General features: G+C 34.0%; 1 long non-coding RNA gene across 1 annotated transcript in view; it reads right to left on the bottom strand.

Annotated features, from left to right (window-relative positions):
- The window catches only part of LOC111815700, a 19,269-nt gene extending 19,133 nt beyond the window's left edge, over window positions 1-136 (bottom strand). The window contains exon 1 of the long non-coding RNA XR_002820354.1: window positions 125-136. This is a non-coding gene — a long non-coding RNA (uncharacterized LOC111815700). The remainder of the gene's footprint in view (window positions 1-124) is intronic.
- Between the last annotated feature and the right edge of the window lie 13,258 nt (window positions 137-13,394).

The raw sequence follows: 13,394 nt of genomic DNA, 5'->3' as shown, positions 1-13,394 counted from the left end.
TATATTTCATATTTCAGCTTCTTTCTTGGCAAATAGTTACTTGCTTTCCAGTTTTCTTCATTTGTGTTCTCATAAGACAATTCAGCAAGAAACTCAGACAAGAAAGTATCAAAATAAGGCAAACTGTCCTTTGTTTGTACCTTATCTGACACTGTACTCTTTATTCATAGTGGTATACCAAGTGAACATTTCCACCAGTACTGTAGAAGGCTTCCTTTTCCTTCACTCATTCTACATTCCAACAGATTAGTGTTTCTATTTTAATATTTGGATGTTTGATCTATTTTGATTTTAGGTTATGCATAGTGAAAGATATGGTTCTAAGCTCGATATTTGGGATGTGCAAAGTCAGTTTTCCCAACACTATTTATTAAACAGTATCTGTCTTCCAGTGAATGTGTTTAGCCCCTCACCAAAGATAGGATGGATAAGTGTCTTTGGAGCTGTTTCTGCATCACTATTCTGTTCCGTTATCCTCAGGTCTTTTTTTTTTCCTGCCAGTACCATGCTGTATAAACCACAATAGCTTTGTAATGTAATTTCAAGTTAGGGTTTCTTATACCTCATGCTTTGGCTTTTTGCCCAGAATTGGTTTTGTAATTCTAAGTCTCTTTGGTTCTGAATGAATTTTGGGTTGTTTTCTAGTTCTGTGAGGTGTGCTATTGGTATTTTGATCAGGCTTGTATTACATCTGCTTAACGGTTTTGAAGAATGGTTCTGCCTATCCAAGAAAAAGAGGCATATTTCTAGTTGCATTTTGGATGGGTACAAAGCACCAAAAATATAAAAATATATTCACAAAACTTTGTATAATTCTTTATTTCATAAAGTTTACATTATCAATCTTGGTAAATTTTGCATTGTGTAGAAATAATAAAAGAATGCGGTTGTATCATTTCAATTCTCAATAAAATAAAATCATGTTTCTAAAGTGATAGTTGCTTATTCCTGAAACACTATAACCATGTAAGGTACATATATCACTACAATGAATATTGCTCTCCTTTATCTCTTCATGTAATTATATTAACTATCTTGGAAATAAAGAGAGATTTGTTGTTGCTGATAAAATATCATTGATTGAATAACTTAACTTGTGAAATATCTCAGATATATATGTATATATATAATGTTTCCTTATCTAATAATGATACATTATTTGCATATAATAATTATTCATATTTAAAAATTATATTGTAGGTATTTTCCCTTGATATCTTTAAATGTTGATTTTATTTCACTTAGAATTATTCAGAAAAAAAATAAATTCCACTTAAGCACACAAAAGAGCTATAAAGAGGTAAGAGAGGCAAGAACAATTGGTAGTTGATTGAAGTTTGACTGAATTAAGAGAAGAAGATAAAGTTGTCTAAATATTAATATTTTCCAGAAGTTTATATAGGAGAAAAACATAATTAGCAATTTTTAATCAGGTAAAGATAGTTTAATGTTTTTCTGTTTAATCTTGATGAATAGGATCTATAAATGAAAAATATTACAAGAACACAGGATTTTTAGTTCTTATTTTTTCATACATGATGTATTTTATTTTTATTTTTAAAAAGAATAAAAATAATTTAAAAAACTTTAGAAAAGATACAGTAAAAATTCAGCAATGGATAATTAGGTCAGTCATCTACACCTCTGGAAAAATTGGTAAACATTGAACTGTAAAAGCCAATAATAATATGTCATATAAGTAAATTCAAGAAACTTTTAATCATTTGTTACATTAATTTGTTTTTAATTCAAAGCACCTAAATAATCTGTTACTAGAAAATGAATAAGTGTATATTTAAATTTAAAGAGAATCATTGTCACAAGTTGAAACAATGTTTTAAGTTTAAAAGTAACTATTTAATGGTTTCTAAGAATTAATTAGCACCATGAAGATTCAAATTTTTCATTCATACATGAGCAAGAGATTAAAGATGAATGAATCTTTTTTTTTTTTTTTTTTTTTGGTGGAACCAGGGATTGAACTCAGGCCCTTGCGCTTGCCAGGCAAGCACTTATTCCACTGAACCATCTCCTGGGCCCCAAAGAAGAATGAATCTTTAGACCTCCATTCTTAATAGGTTTTTTTTTCTTTTAGAGAAGAGTAAAGGTGATTCAATCATAAAAAGTCTTCTATTTAAATGTTCAAGTGAATATTTTCTGAGTTTCTCTGTACTTCACATAGCAACTTTAAATATCTACATTTTTTAAAAAGAAAAATTTTTTTTGAAATTTTTCGAATCATCGTGTTTTGAACTACAACACTTCATAATAACATGTTTTCTGTAATATAAAAATAAATTATATTACTTGATGTCTTAGTTACTTATCTCTCATTGTTGGGAAATGATACCTGATACCCAATATTAAGAAAGAAAAGGGTTATTTAGCTCACAGGTGGTGGAAGTTTCAGTCCACACTCAGCTGCCTCATAGCATAGCAGCACATGGCAGAGGGCAGCAGTTCATGGTGGCAGATAACAGCAAAGAGCAAAAAGAGGAACAGGCACTGAAGGATTCAGCAAGCCTCTTTGGCTTCCTTATATTTTCATGCAGATTATCTGCCCCAAGCTGGGTGTAGCATACATACCCATAATCCCAGCATTGGATCAAGATTTAGTGACAAACTCTAGAAGCTGCCCCATGACTTCATGATGCTTTGGAGGGACATCTAGATACAAAATACAACATTTGAAGTCCAGGATTTGGTGTTTCCTGTTTTGGTTTTGTGGTCCAGAGCTGCTTTTGCTACTTTGAGTCTCTTCTGGTTTTATAACTTTTAGGATCATTTTCCCTATTTCTGGGTAGGAATTTTTGGATTGTTTTCCCTAGTTTTGTGAGAAAATCTGTCACTATTTCTCTAGTTCTGTGATAAATAATTTTGCTGATTGAAATTGAATTTAATCTGTACATCGGTTTTGGAAATATGGTCATTTGACAATATACATTCCGCCTATTCATAAACAGGGAACGTGGTTCAATTTCCTGAGTTCTCTTCGATCTCCCTTTTCAAATTGCTGTAGTTTTTCAATCTTTTTTGTTATTATTACTGGGGATCAAACTCAGAACCTTGTATTTTTCAGGCAGGCACTTATGCCTCCCCCTACTCCGGCCCAAATATTGTAATTTTTATTGCATATGTCTCAGTATATAGTACAGTAACACCAAAATGGTTCAAACATCTAAGTGGTCAAACAGAAAGAGGAAGGATTCCGGAAGACAAAATAGTTGAAATTCTTGAATTTCTTAGGTACAGGCAAAGATTTCCTCCATAGAGCCCCAAATGCTCAAGAAATAACATAAAGAATTAATAAATAGAATCATATCAATTCACAAAGCTTCTGCACATCAAACAAAATAACTAACAAAGTGAAAATACAACTTTCAGAACTGGAGGGTAAATTTGTCAATGACTTCTCTAACAGAGGACTGATATGTATAAAATATGAAGATCTCAAAAAATAGACTAAAAGACCCAACCAAAATTATAAAATGAATAGCCAGTTTTGAAAAATACAAAGGCCAATAAATGCATGAAAGAGTATTCGACATTGCTGGCTATTAGATAAATGCAGATTAGAAAAATATTAAGATCCCATTTTAATCCAGAAATAATGGCTATGATCAAGAAATCAAACGACAAATGCTGGTGAGGCTCTGCAAAAAGAAAACTACACTGTTTGTTGCAATGAAAACTAGTACAATATTATGAAAATCAGTGGGGAGAGTCCTTAAAATTTAAAACTAACAATTCAATTTGACCCAGGTGTGCCCTCTCTAGGTAATGTCCCCAAAGAGCTCATAACATCATACTACAGAGATACGTAGACATCTATGCTCACAGCAGCACAATTCAACAGGTAAATCATAAAAATAGACTATAGGGGCCAGGGAGATGGCTCAGTAGAATAAGCACTTACCTGGCAAACATAAGGGCCTGAGTTCAATCCTCGGTTCCACCAAAAAAAAAAAAAAACTGAGCTAAGGGGCAGGCCCCCAAAGGCAGAAGGATGGGTCGGGGAGATAGCTCAGTAGAATAAGTGCTTGCCTGGCAAGTCTAAGGACCTGAGTTCAATCCCTGGTTCCGGAAAAAAAAAAAAAAAAAAAAAAAGGACTACATATCCATGAACAAATGAGTGGAGAGAGAAACTTGTATTTATACAGCTGATATACTATCTGTCATACAGAAGGTTAAACTGGAGTCATTTGTAGGACAATAGTTAAGTAAAATAAATAAAACAAACACACAAATTAAAATATCGCACGGCTTCTCTTACAGGAGAAACACAGTTACAAATAAAGATCAAATTAAAAGATAGGCGGCTATGAAGGACATAGATCTTCCCAATAAGAAAGGGGGTTAAGAGAAGGAGAGGAAAAGATGACTAAAATTAAGTAGCATATGTTATGTATATATGCCAATTCCCCACAAAGATTGTAATTATTTTGTTTAGAAGATTAAATGTAACAATAAATTAAAACTAAAAAATACAAATGCCAGATTTTGAGTTAAATTTCCTACACCAGCTCAGTGAAAGTTAAAATCTGAAAGAAGAAACATGTAAAAAATACCTGTTATGTAAGAAAAGAGACAAGCTCTTTAGCAAATATAACTTTAGTGGTATCTGGAATGATATATGCTATATTTTATATATGCTACATTTTATATTAGTGTGCTACATTTTAAAGGTTGGATAGGTAGTTACAACTTCTAGCATTCTTAGTGATTTTACTGTGATATAAGAGACATTTTGATATTTCTAAAATTTCTTAATTTGAAGAAAAATATGTAGTATTTTGATGAAACCAGATTGATGAAACTATATTGTAACGCTTTCCTTTGTCATTCTACGTTTACAACATAAATGCACAGTGAAGTACAAATTTTTCATTTGATTACTATTCAAAAACATGCTTTCATATCTGCCAAGCATCTTTTAATACAATGATTGACATATCATGATTAAACTTCACTTTCTTTGTCTTGTCAACTCCATACCCAAACACATCTCTTTAAACCATACTTATTCTATATATGATAGTAAGTTAATTCTACCAAGCAAAATACAAATATCCTGCTCACAACTGGAAATACAGTAATCCCTTCTGCCAAAATCTCAATAGTTCCATTTTTCAAAAGATCAAATCCTAAATATTCTAGGACTCAAGGCAAACTCTTTTTATTGACTTTAATTTTATTTAAATTTTTAATTTATTTTTATTAGTACATGTCTGCAGTGTAAGCAGTTTACAGTCATCTTGGGGGTATATACACAAGACAACTTGTTTGTTTTAAATTCATCCTTCTTCATGCCTCTCTCCTTCCAAAATCTCTTTCCTTATTTTCATTTTTACTTCTGTTAAAAAATAAAATTAATAAAATCCCCAAATATAGTAGATCAAATTAAACATTCCTATCCCAATATGAGGAATAAGGGATTAAAAATGAAAAAGATTGTAGCAAGACCAAAAGCAAACAGGACTCAAGTCCTGTGGCTACATGTCTGGGATTCCAAGTCCACAGTGATAAAATATGAGGACTGACTATGTCCTTGCTGTGTGCAAACCACATGGCTGCTCTCTTGGGTTAGCTCTACTGATGGCCTATAGCTTTACCTGGCAGGGATGTGATGTTCCTGACAGCTCCACTTCTTAGTCTCAACATACCTTTGACTTCATTCCCGCAGCTTCAGTGGATGAAGGCTCTCAAGGTCATCTTGCCTGGCCTCTTAGGCTTTACTCTCAAATCTGGGTGGAAGCCTTCCAGACTCCAACAGCTCTTCCATTCTGAATGCCAGTAAGCCCATCATGATTTTGAAAATGCCTAGGTTGGATGCCAGCTCAAGCAGTATCTGGGTGTCTGTCGACCATGACTTCAGCAGGCCCTGAATGCCTGGATGGCAGCACAGTAAAATAAATCCACCAACTTATTCCGAGACCCTGCTCCATCAGACATCCAAAAGTCACTCTTCTTAAATGAAAAGTTTAAAATATTATACCCTTGAACCTGCCCTGTTTGGGGTCTTGCAGATTCTTTAGGTGCCCTTTAGCTGTCTTATTATTCCCATCAAAATCGTTTGCTTGTTTGCTTGCTTGCTTTTGTTCTTTCTTCTTTCCTTTTTTTTTTTTTGCTAATCTCTTTAGTAGCCATACTTTCATTGGCTCCAAATTTAACCATTGTTCCTTCCAGGTCAACATAAAAGATTTTTAAATTTTTCTATTCTACTTTTCTGTACTTAATTCTATTTATAAGTCTGTTTAAAGTAGCCACCCATGTCAAATCCCAATTTTGTGGCTGTCTTTAATCCACCAGATTATTTAATTCATTCCCCTAATTTTAGTTTCCTGCAAAATCTCAAGACATGGGCAAAATGAAAATAAAGTTTGGGCAAAATGTAATATGTATGGTCTCTGGTCCAGATGCTAATAGAGCCTAGCTTGGCTAATTTTCTCATTTCTGAGTTAAAATGCCTGACATCCAACATTAAAGGAAGAAGCATTTATTTGTCACATGGTTTGTAGAGGCTTCAATCCACCATTGTCTAGCTCCAAAGCAGGAAGAGAGCCCTCACAGCACAGGCAGAAGGCTACAGTGGACATGTTGTGACACAGCACAAATAGGAGTGACAGTCTTTTCATTCCTGTTTAGTTCATCCACATTGTAAGTCTATTGATTGGTGTCACCCACAAGGATGGTGCACCCTGAATTCCAGCACTGCATCCTTAATCCCTGCATCACACACCCTTGATTCAGTAACCTGTCTATGACTACATGAGGCTTTAGGGAGAGATAGGTACAAGTCATAACATGGTGCCTTTGGGGGCAAGGGAGATGGCTTGGTGGAATAAGTGCTTCCCTGGCAAGGGAAAGGACCTGAGTTCAATCCCCGGTTCCGCAAAACAAAACAGAATAAAAGAACCAGAGGTTTAATCGGTCAAGCAATGGCCATGATTCATCCACGTGGCTGACACTGACGAAGCATGGACAATCTGAGGTACAGGATCTCAGGATAAATCCTGAGGGGATTTCACTGACCTTATCAGACCCAAAAGCTACAACTCTTGTTGCATAGGTCTTGCTGTATCTTGGTCTTAACTATCCAACAGAAAAGTATAAAAATGAAGTGCAAGAAGTAAAGCCATGGTGTTATGTTCATCTGTAGGGGACTCAGGTTAACAACTTCTGACATTGCCAGTCAAGCAGAAGACCCAATACTATTATGGATTACTGGACTCTTTTGGAATATTTTGCTGAGTTAACACATCTATAATATTCAAATGACGGAACTGGACAGAAAAGAGGATACAGATGAATGTCCATTTTGTATCTGTGTATTTAAAATGGTTAGGATAGATATACAGTTACATTCTCTTAATGAATAGAGGGATTTGTTCTAATGCTATTTGTAAATAGGCTATCACGTCTGCATCTTGTACAGCAAATAACCACTAGGAGGAGAGTATTGAATGTGTTAATTATTGAAACTGTCCTACCATTTTGATTTGAAACTGTCTTATTGCTATTTGTTTCTCAATAAAATTATGGAAAAAATAATATGGTGCCTCTGGTCCCTGAAAATTCAAAAGGCATTCAGTTTATCTTTTTTTAAGAGAAAAAAGTAGTACAATAAATAGAAATGAAGCAGAATTTCATTAAACAAAATAATACCAGCTCAACAATGGCTGTTATATTGCATAATGTTGTTTTCAAACTAGTTGTTTAGGTCAGTAGATATAATCATACAAGATTACTTTGAAAAGTTATGAGAAATTAAAAGGAAGAAAAGAAATTTAAGCAATAACTGCTCCTTTCAATCTCAATAGATCAGCAGAAATCAGCAACAAAATTATCCAAATTATATATATATTTTTTTCCTCACCCTGTTTGTTCCTTCCATTTGAATAGATTCTTTTCCTTTGACAGTATGCGTTGTACCTTTCAGATTTCTTTAACATTTCAAGTGCTTATCCTAGCAAGACAATATGATGTTAGTTCATTTTTAAGAATGGCCAAAGTTCTAGCTATCTCAGCTTGGCTAAAATGTCCTAGTCCAAAGTGTCCTCTAGATTTAAGGCCCACTTTACAGATGAAAACATCCTAAAGCTTTCAGCATACAATGGCGTCAGAAAAGCACTTCCATTCCAGAAGGTGTGCATAGTGGGATGGAAAGGAATGGGCCCAGAGCAAGCCTAAAATCCAGAACAGCAAACAGTAAATGTTGAGGTCCCGTGACCAGCATCTGAGGCTATCCATGAGATGAGAACTCCAAAGGACTTAGGTGGCTCTGTCCTTGAGGTGTTGCCAGAAATTTCAGTTCTCGTGGCTTCTTTATTTGGCCCATTTTGCTCACTCCTTGCATCTTTCCTCAGATGACCCACAATTCTACCATATTCTTCAACCATCCAGAGTCTGCATCCACTCTTAGTGTCATACTTACAGCTTTTCATGCTTGTCTCTCAGGAGCACACTGCCCGGCCTCACAGACCTTCTTCTGAAATCTTGGTAGAAGCTTTCCCATGCCCTCAACTCTTTTTTTTTTTTTTTTTTTTTTCAGAACCAGGGATTGAACTCAAGCCCTTGCACTTCCCAGGGAAGTGCTTATTCCACTGAGCCATCTCCCCAGCACCTAAGCCATCTCCCCGGCCCCTCCTCAACTCTTACATTCTGTCTTGCACTTTTAATTCTATGCAGGGCAGTAAAATAAACATGAAAAAGACAGGAATCATTTCATAAACCAAAGCCTGATTGCATTGTAGCTTAATGTGATCTGTTGTTTTGGTATCTCAAGAGCTGGTAATGATGGCGAAATTTCATTTCTGCTCTCTAAAAGAAGGATTGAGTGGACACGAGTTCTGAAAGAACATTAGTTAGTAACAGAGTCAATTTAGGGTATCAATTTTAACATGAGGCTGAATGAGGTTCAGGGTTAAGCACTGAATTTTAAATGAACTAGAGCAACCATGATCTTCCGTTTATCTTTATGACAGGAGAGGATCTTGAACTCTTCCCCTTCTTTCAACAGAGCTCCAAAAATTGAGTTATGTAGCAGGATGATATGAATGTGGTTTTAATTCTAATCATCACAAGTCCACTTTACTAAAGTAATAAGTAAATAAGCTGTGATAGCTTGGATTCTTTTGTTAAAATTTCCTCTCTCTGCTAAACTCCATTTAGTACTTTTATTCCTAGTGGCTTGCATCACATGGCCACTGTAACGCCTAAGAAGAAAAAATTTTAACAAAACACCTTTGGCCACATTTATTGTGCCTGTTCAATGATAATCAGATTCTTGTTATATGACATTCTCTCTCTTTTTTTTTTTTTTTTTCTTTTTGTAGTTTAGGGAAAGGTCTACAGGATGTTTAGGGTCTCACTACTAAATCGGAATCATAGTAATCCGCCTATTTACATCATCCCAAGAGCTGGGATTACAGGAACGTGCCACCACGCCCAGTCTCAATTGCCATCTCAGCACACCCAGTGGGTGGGGCCGGCACAGCAGGCCTGGGGATCAAATCCCTGGGTCCTGAGCCTTCTCGCAGGCACTTTTATCAGCTGAGCTATCTGGCTGGCCCTGACATTCTATATAACAACATATAAGAAATTATTCAGGGCCGGCCTGATAGCTCAGTGGACTAAAGTGCCTGCTTAGGTGAAGCACAGTGGCCGCGGTCAGATCCTGTTCTGCAGTGCCGGCCCTGCCCGCAGGTCTCGCTGAGAGGGCGATGGAGACTGGGTGTGGTGGTGCGCACCTGTAATCCCAGCTCTTGGGAGGCTGAAAATAGGAGCATCACTATGAGTCCCATCTACATAGTGAAACCTTGTAGACTCTGTCCTAAATACAGGAAAAAGAAAGAAGCTAATCACACTAAATGCTAAAAATATGTACATTAGCATAAACATCACATACAAGACGGCACAAAATAGACATATATTTTCGTTATTAAAACATGAAATATACATAGTAATGTCTAAGGACAGGTATTTGAAGCTGTAGATGGCAGTAGAGTTGCATTTTTATGAAAATGTAATAAAGCTATTGTTCATCTTTATCCTTGATGCAATTACCATTATTATTTCCCACAGTTTTATAGATAAATGCAAGAAATATTAATTTGGAATATTAATTTGAGGACCCTTTAAAAACTTTAAGTAGACAACTTTGATTTGCATTTCTTTTTGTTTCACAGACTTTCAACAGACAAATGCAGGAATAAAGAATGAAAGATTTTTTAGTCTTTTACATCTGATTTATATTGCCAAAGTGCAAGGTCTGGTAGTTGTGGGACAGACAGCAAATTAATAGGGAGTCATCCATTCTTTCGTTTAGTTCACTGAATACTCAGTGGGCTTTCAAACGTACATCTTATAATATCTATTCAACCTTTAAAATCTCTTTCACATCTATGTAATCTTTAATGTTAGAATTCAATAGAATTTACCTATTTTCATGCTACTTGTTCTCCCGTGTTCTATACACAGCTTTGAAGAGAACTTTTTCACAAAAAAATTAAATCCTGTAAGAGGACAGGAAATTGTTCATATTTTGAATAGCATCAAGAATATAAGAACCAGATATGATTGAGAAAAATCTCAAATAAATAGATTTGTAGGAAAAAAAAAACTATAAACTTTTAAAAGAAAGGAATGCAGGGCAAAATGAGTACTAAATTATACAGTTAAATTCTTGTGCAATATTTAAGTATAAATTAGCGACAGACCCAATTTACTGAAATGTGCATGTCAGTCACATTAGAAGGAAAAGTGAAGTATGTTCTGTTGTTTTTTCAATGGTGTTTTCAAGAAAGAAAGAATGAGTGAATGAAATACAGAAGGAGAGAAAGAGATAACAGCTTTAAAAGTTGTATTTTTCCTCTTTTGTCATAAAAATAAAATCAATTGAAGTTAATAGCTGAAGTAGAAGTTCCGATATAATGGCACCAAACTTCCGTGAGCACTCCCAGCTATAAGAAGGCAATATTAAGGTGTCACATTAAAGTGATGCGTTCTCAATGTTCCTTTTTATATTTTCAACAGCATATTGCAGGATTCTGTAATCTGCTATAAATAGCTACTAATTTGAAAGCAAAGTGAACTATTCTGCATGCTTTATAACTTAATCAAGACAATTTAGAAAGTTTTTCTTTTGAATTAACTTGCTTTGACCAGGTAATAAATAATTGGGGTCAAAATTCTCCCCGTGATTTAACATGTGCTCATATTTTTAGCAGCAGTCTTGATGCTTAAATCAAAGCAAGTAATAAGGAATACTTCATTTTTCATAGTCAGTGGGAATTTGAAAATTGCTACTTACAACATACCTTTAAATTTTCTACATAATTTTATTTGAGAAACCATCTTTTAAGAGAACTGTCACAATTATCGCAATTTCAGTTGCTATTTACAAGCATCTAAATTCAGTTTGATCAATTTAAAGTACCTCAAGTAAATAACACATAAATGGCAGAGACGGCAAAGACCATCATATTAAGTAAAATAAATCAGACACACAAGCTGTCTGAAAATCTAACTAAACAGTGTTTTACTCTCTTGGCCAGCTTGCAATTATGAATATTACACTTTCTTAATAATGTCCAGTCTCTCCTGGGTAAGATGGAGTATAATGACCAGTGATGCTGAACATTTCTTCATTTACTTTTGGGTCATTTGTACCTCTGTGAAGGGCTTATTCATTTTTCTTTCCCATGTTTTCATGGGGTCTTTTATTTGTGGTGTACATGTTTTTGAGTTCTTTAAATATGCTGCATATTGGTCTTCTGTCTGAGAAATAACTGGTATATTTTCACTTTTATCATATTGAATGTTTAAATTTCACAATGCTAAAATTTAAATGAAAAAAATGTTAAAATGCAGCTTTTTTAACAAGATATTAAATTTGGCATGCAATACAATAATAAATTATCAAAGCAATAAAGGACTTTTTTCAGTATGATTTCTTTCAAAAAGTTAGAAATACATTGTAAGAAACATGAGTGCTTTTGTTAGCAAATATTTCTAGTCAGTAACTAGCTCAGGTTATAAAGTCTGTTGTATACTGAAGGATGAAAACAAAAACAAACCAATGTAGATATTACAAGATTTGTTTACCTTTGATGTAAAACTATACCAAAAGAGCAATATATAAAAAAAGCACTTATGAGATCTTAAGAAAGTTTTTACTACTTACAGAGGCATAACTATATTCAAGGAAAGTTTAACCGTTACGTCATGAATAATTTGCTTCAAGCTTAGTTCAGGAGTTCTCATTAGACCACGAAGAAATGCTGTGTTGTATTTAAGGGCCTACTTGTTATCATGCAAAGCAATCCTTGGTACACTATAAATACCTAATTGTGTATTCCATTGTTACTGTATTATCAGGCCAACAGCATGTCTAGGTATTGGGTGTGATAAATGATATCTTTTTTTTTTTTTTTTTTTTTTTTTTTCAGAACTGGGGATTGAACTCAGTCTCTTGCACTTGCCAGGGAAGCGCTTTACCTACTGAGCCATCTCCCCAGCCCCCTAGGTTATATCTTGATAAACTCTGTCAACACTTCTTTCTCAATTGTGCCAGTATATACCAAATAACTTTGCATGAAGTTTCCTATTAAAATATTTAACATGAAAAATTGTATATTTGAGTGATATCAAAAAGTTCATTAGAAAAATTTAAACACTTGCACAGTTTTTAAATAATCAGTTTAAGAAACAGGTTTTAGAACCATAGTATAGCTCTTCCTGATACACTATCAAATTATCTTACATGATTAACTTTGAATTCCCTACTTATCATTTATCTTTCTGTATATATTTTATTTTACTATGAATGCATGTTATTTAAGCAATGTATGATTTACTTTCTTTCTCTTTGAACATCATCTAATTTTTACTAACAGTAGTTATTTGAAATATTTGTACTTATCACTCAGAATTATGTTTTAACATTATTTTTTACAGTTAATAGAATTTGATTATATAAAACACTCACTATACCTATTTGCTTGTCTGTAAGGAGTGCTTGTTTCTAGTGTTTAATGTTGTAGTTAATGCTGTCAGGAAGATTGGGTATGGGATTGTTGTCACGTTATTTGAGGAGATAATAAGGTTATACTTATGAGTGTAATCCCTAGGTTATAATGTATATGCTGATTTATATTTAGAAGATTATTCTAATTTTTTCAATATATTAGCAAACAATTTTATTTTGAGTAGTGCATTTGTTCTGGTTGAATTAAATGTTCTTCTAATTCACTTAAATTTTACTTTTTCACCTATTTTGATTATCTGGAAATTTTTTGCAAATCTCATTAATTTTTAAATTCTTAGAATTATTCAGTAATAAAATAAACTGAGTAAAATCTCCTGTTTGTCAGTCTCTGCTTTCTGTTTTTAAT

Source organism: Octodon degus, unplaced genomic scaffold (genome assembly GCF_000260255.1).
Source record: "Octodon degus isolate 3935 unplaced genomic scaffold, OctDeg1.0 scaffold00020, whole genome shotgun sequence".
NCBI lineage: Eukaryota > Metazoa > Chordata > Mammalia > Rodentia > Octodontidae > Octodon > Octodon degus.
The sequence above is the reverse complement of the archived record's forward strand: the minus strand, read 5'-3'. Positions and strand labels throughout refer to the sequence as shown.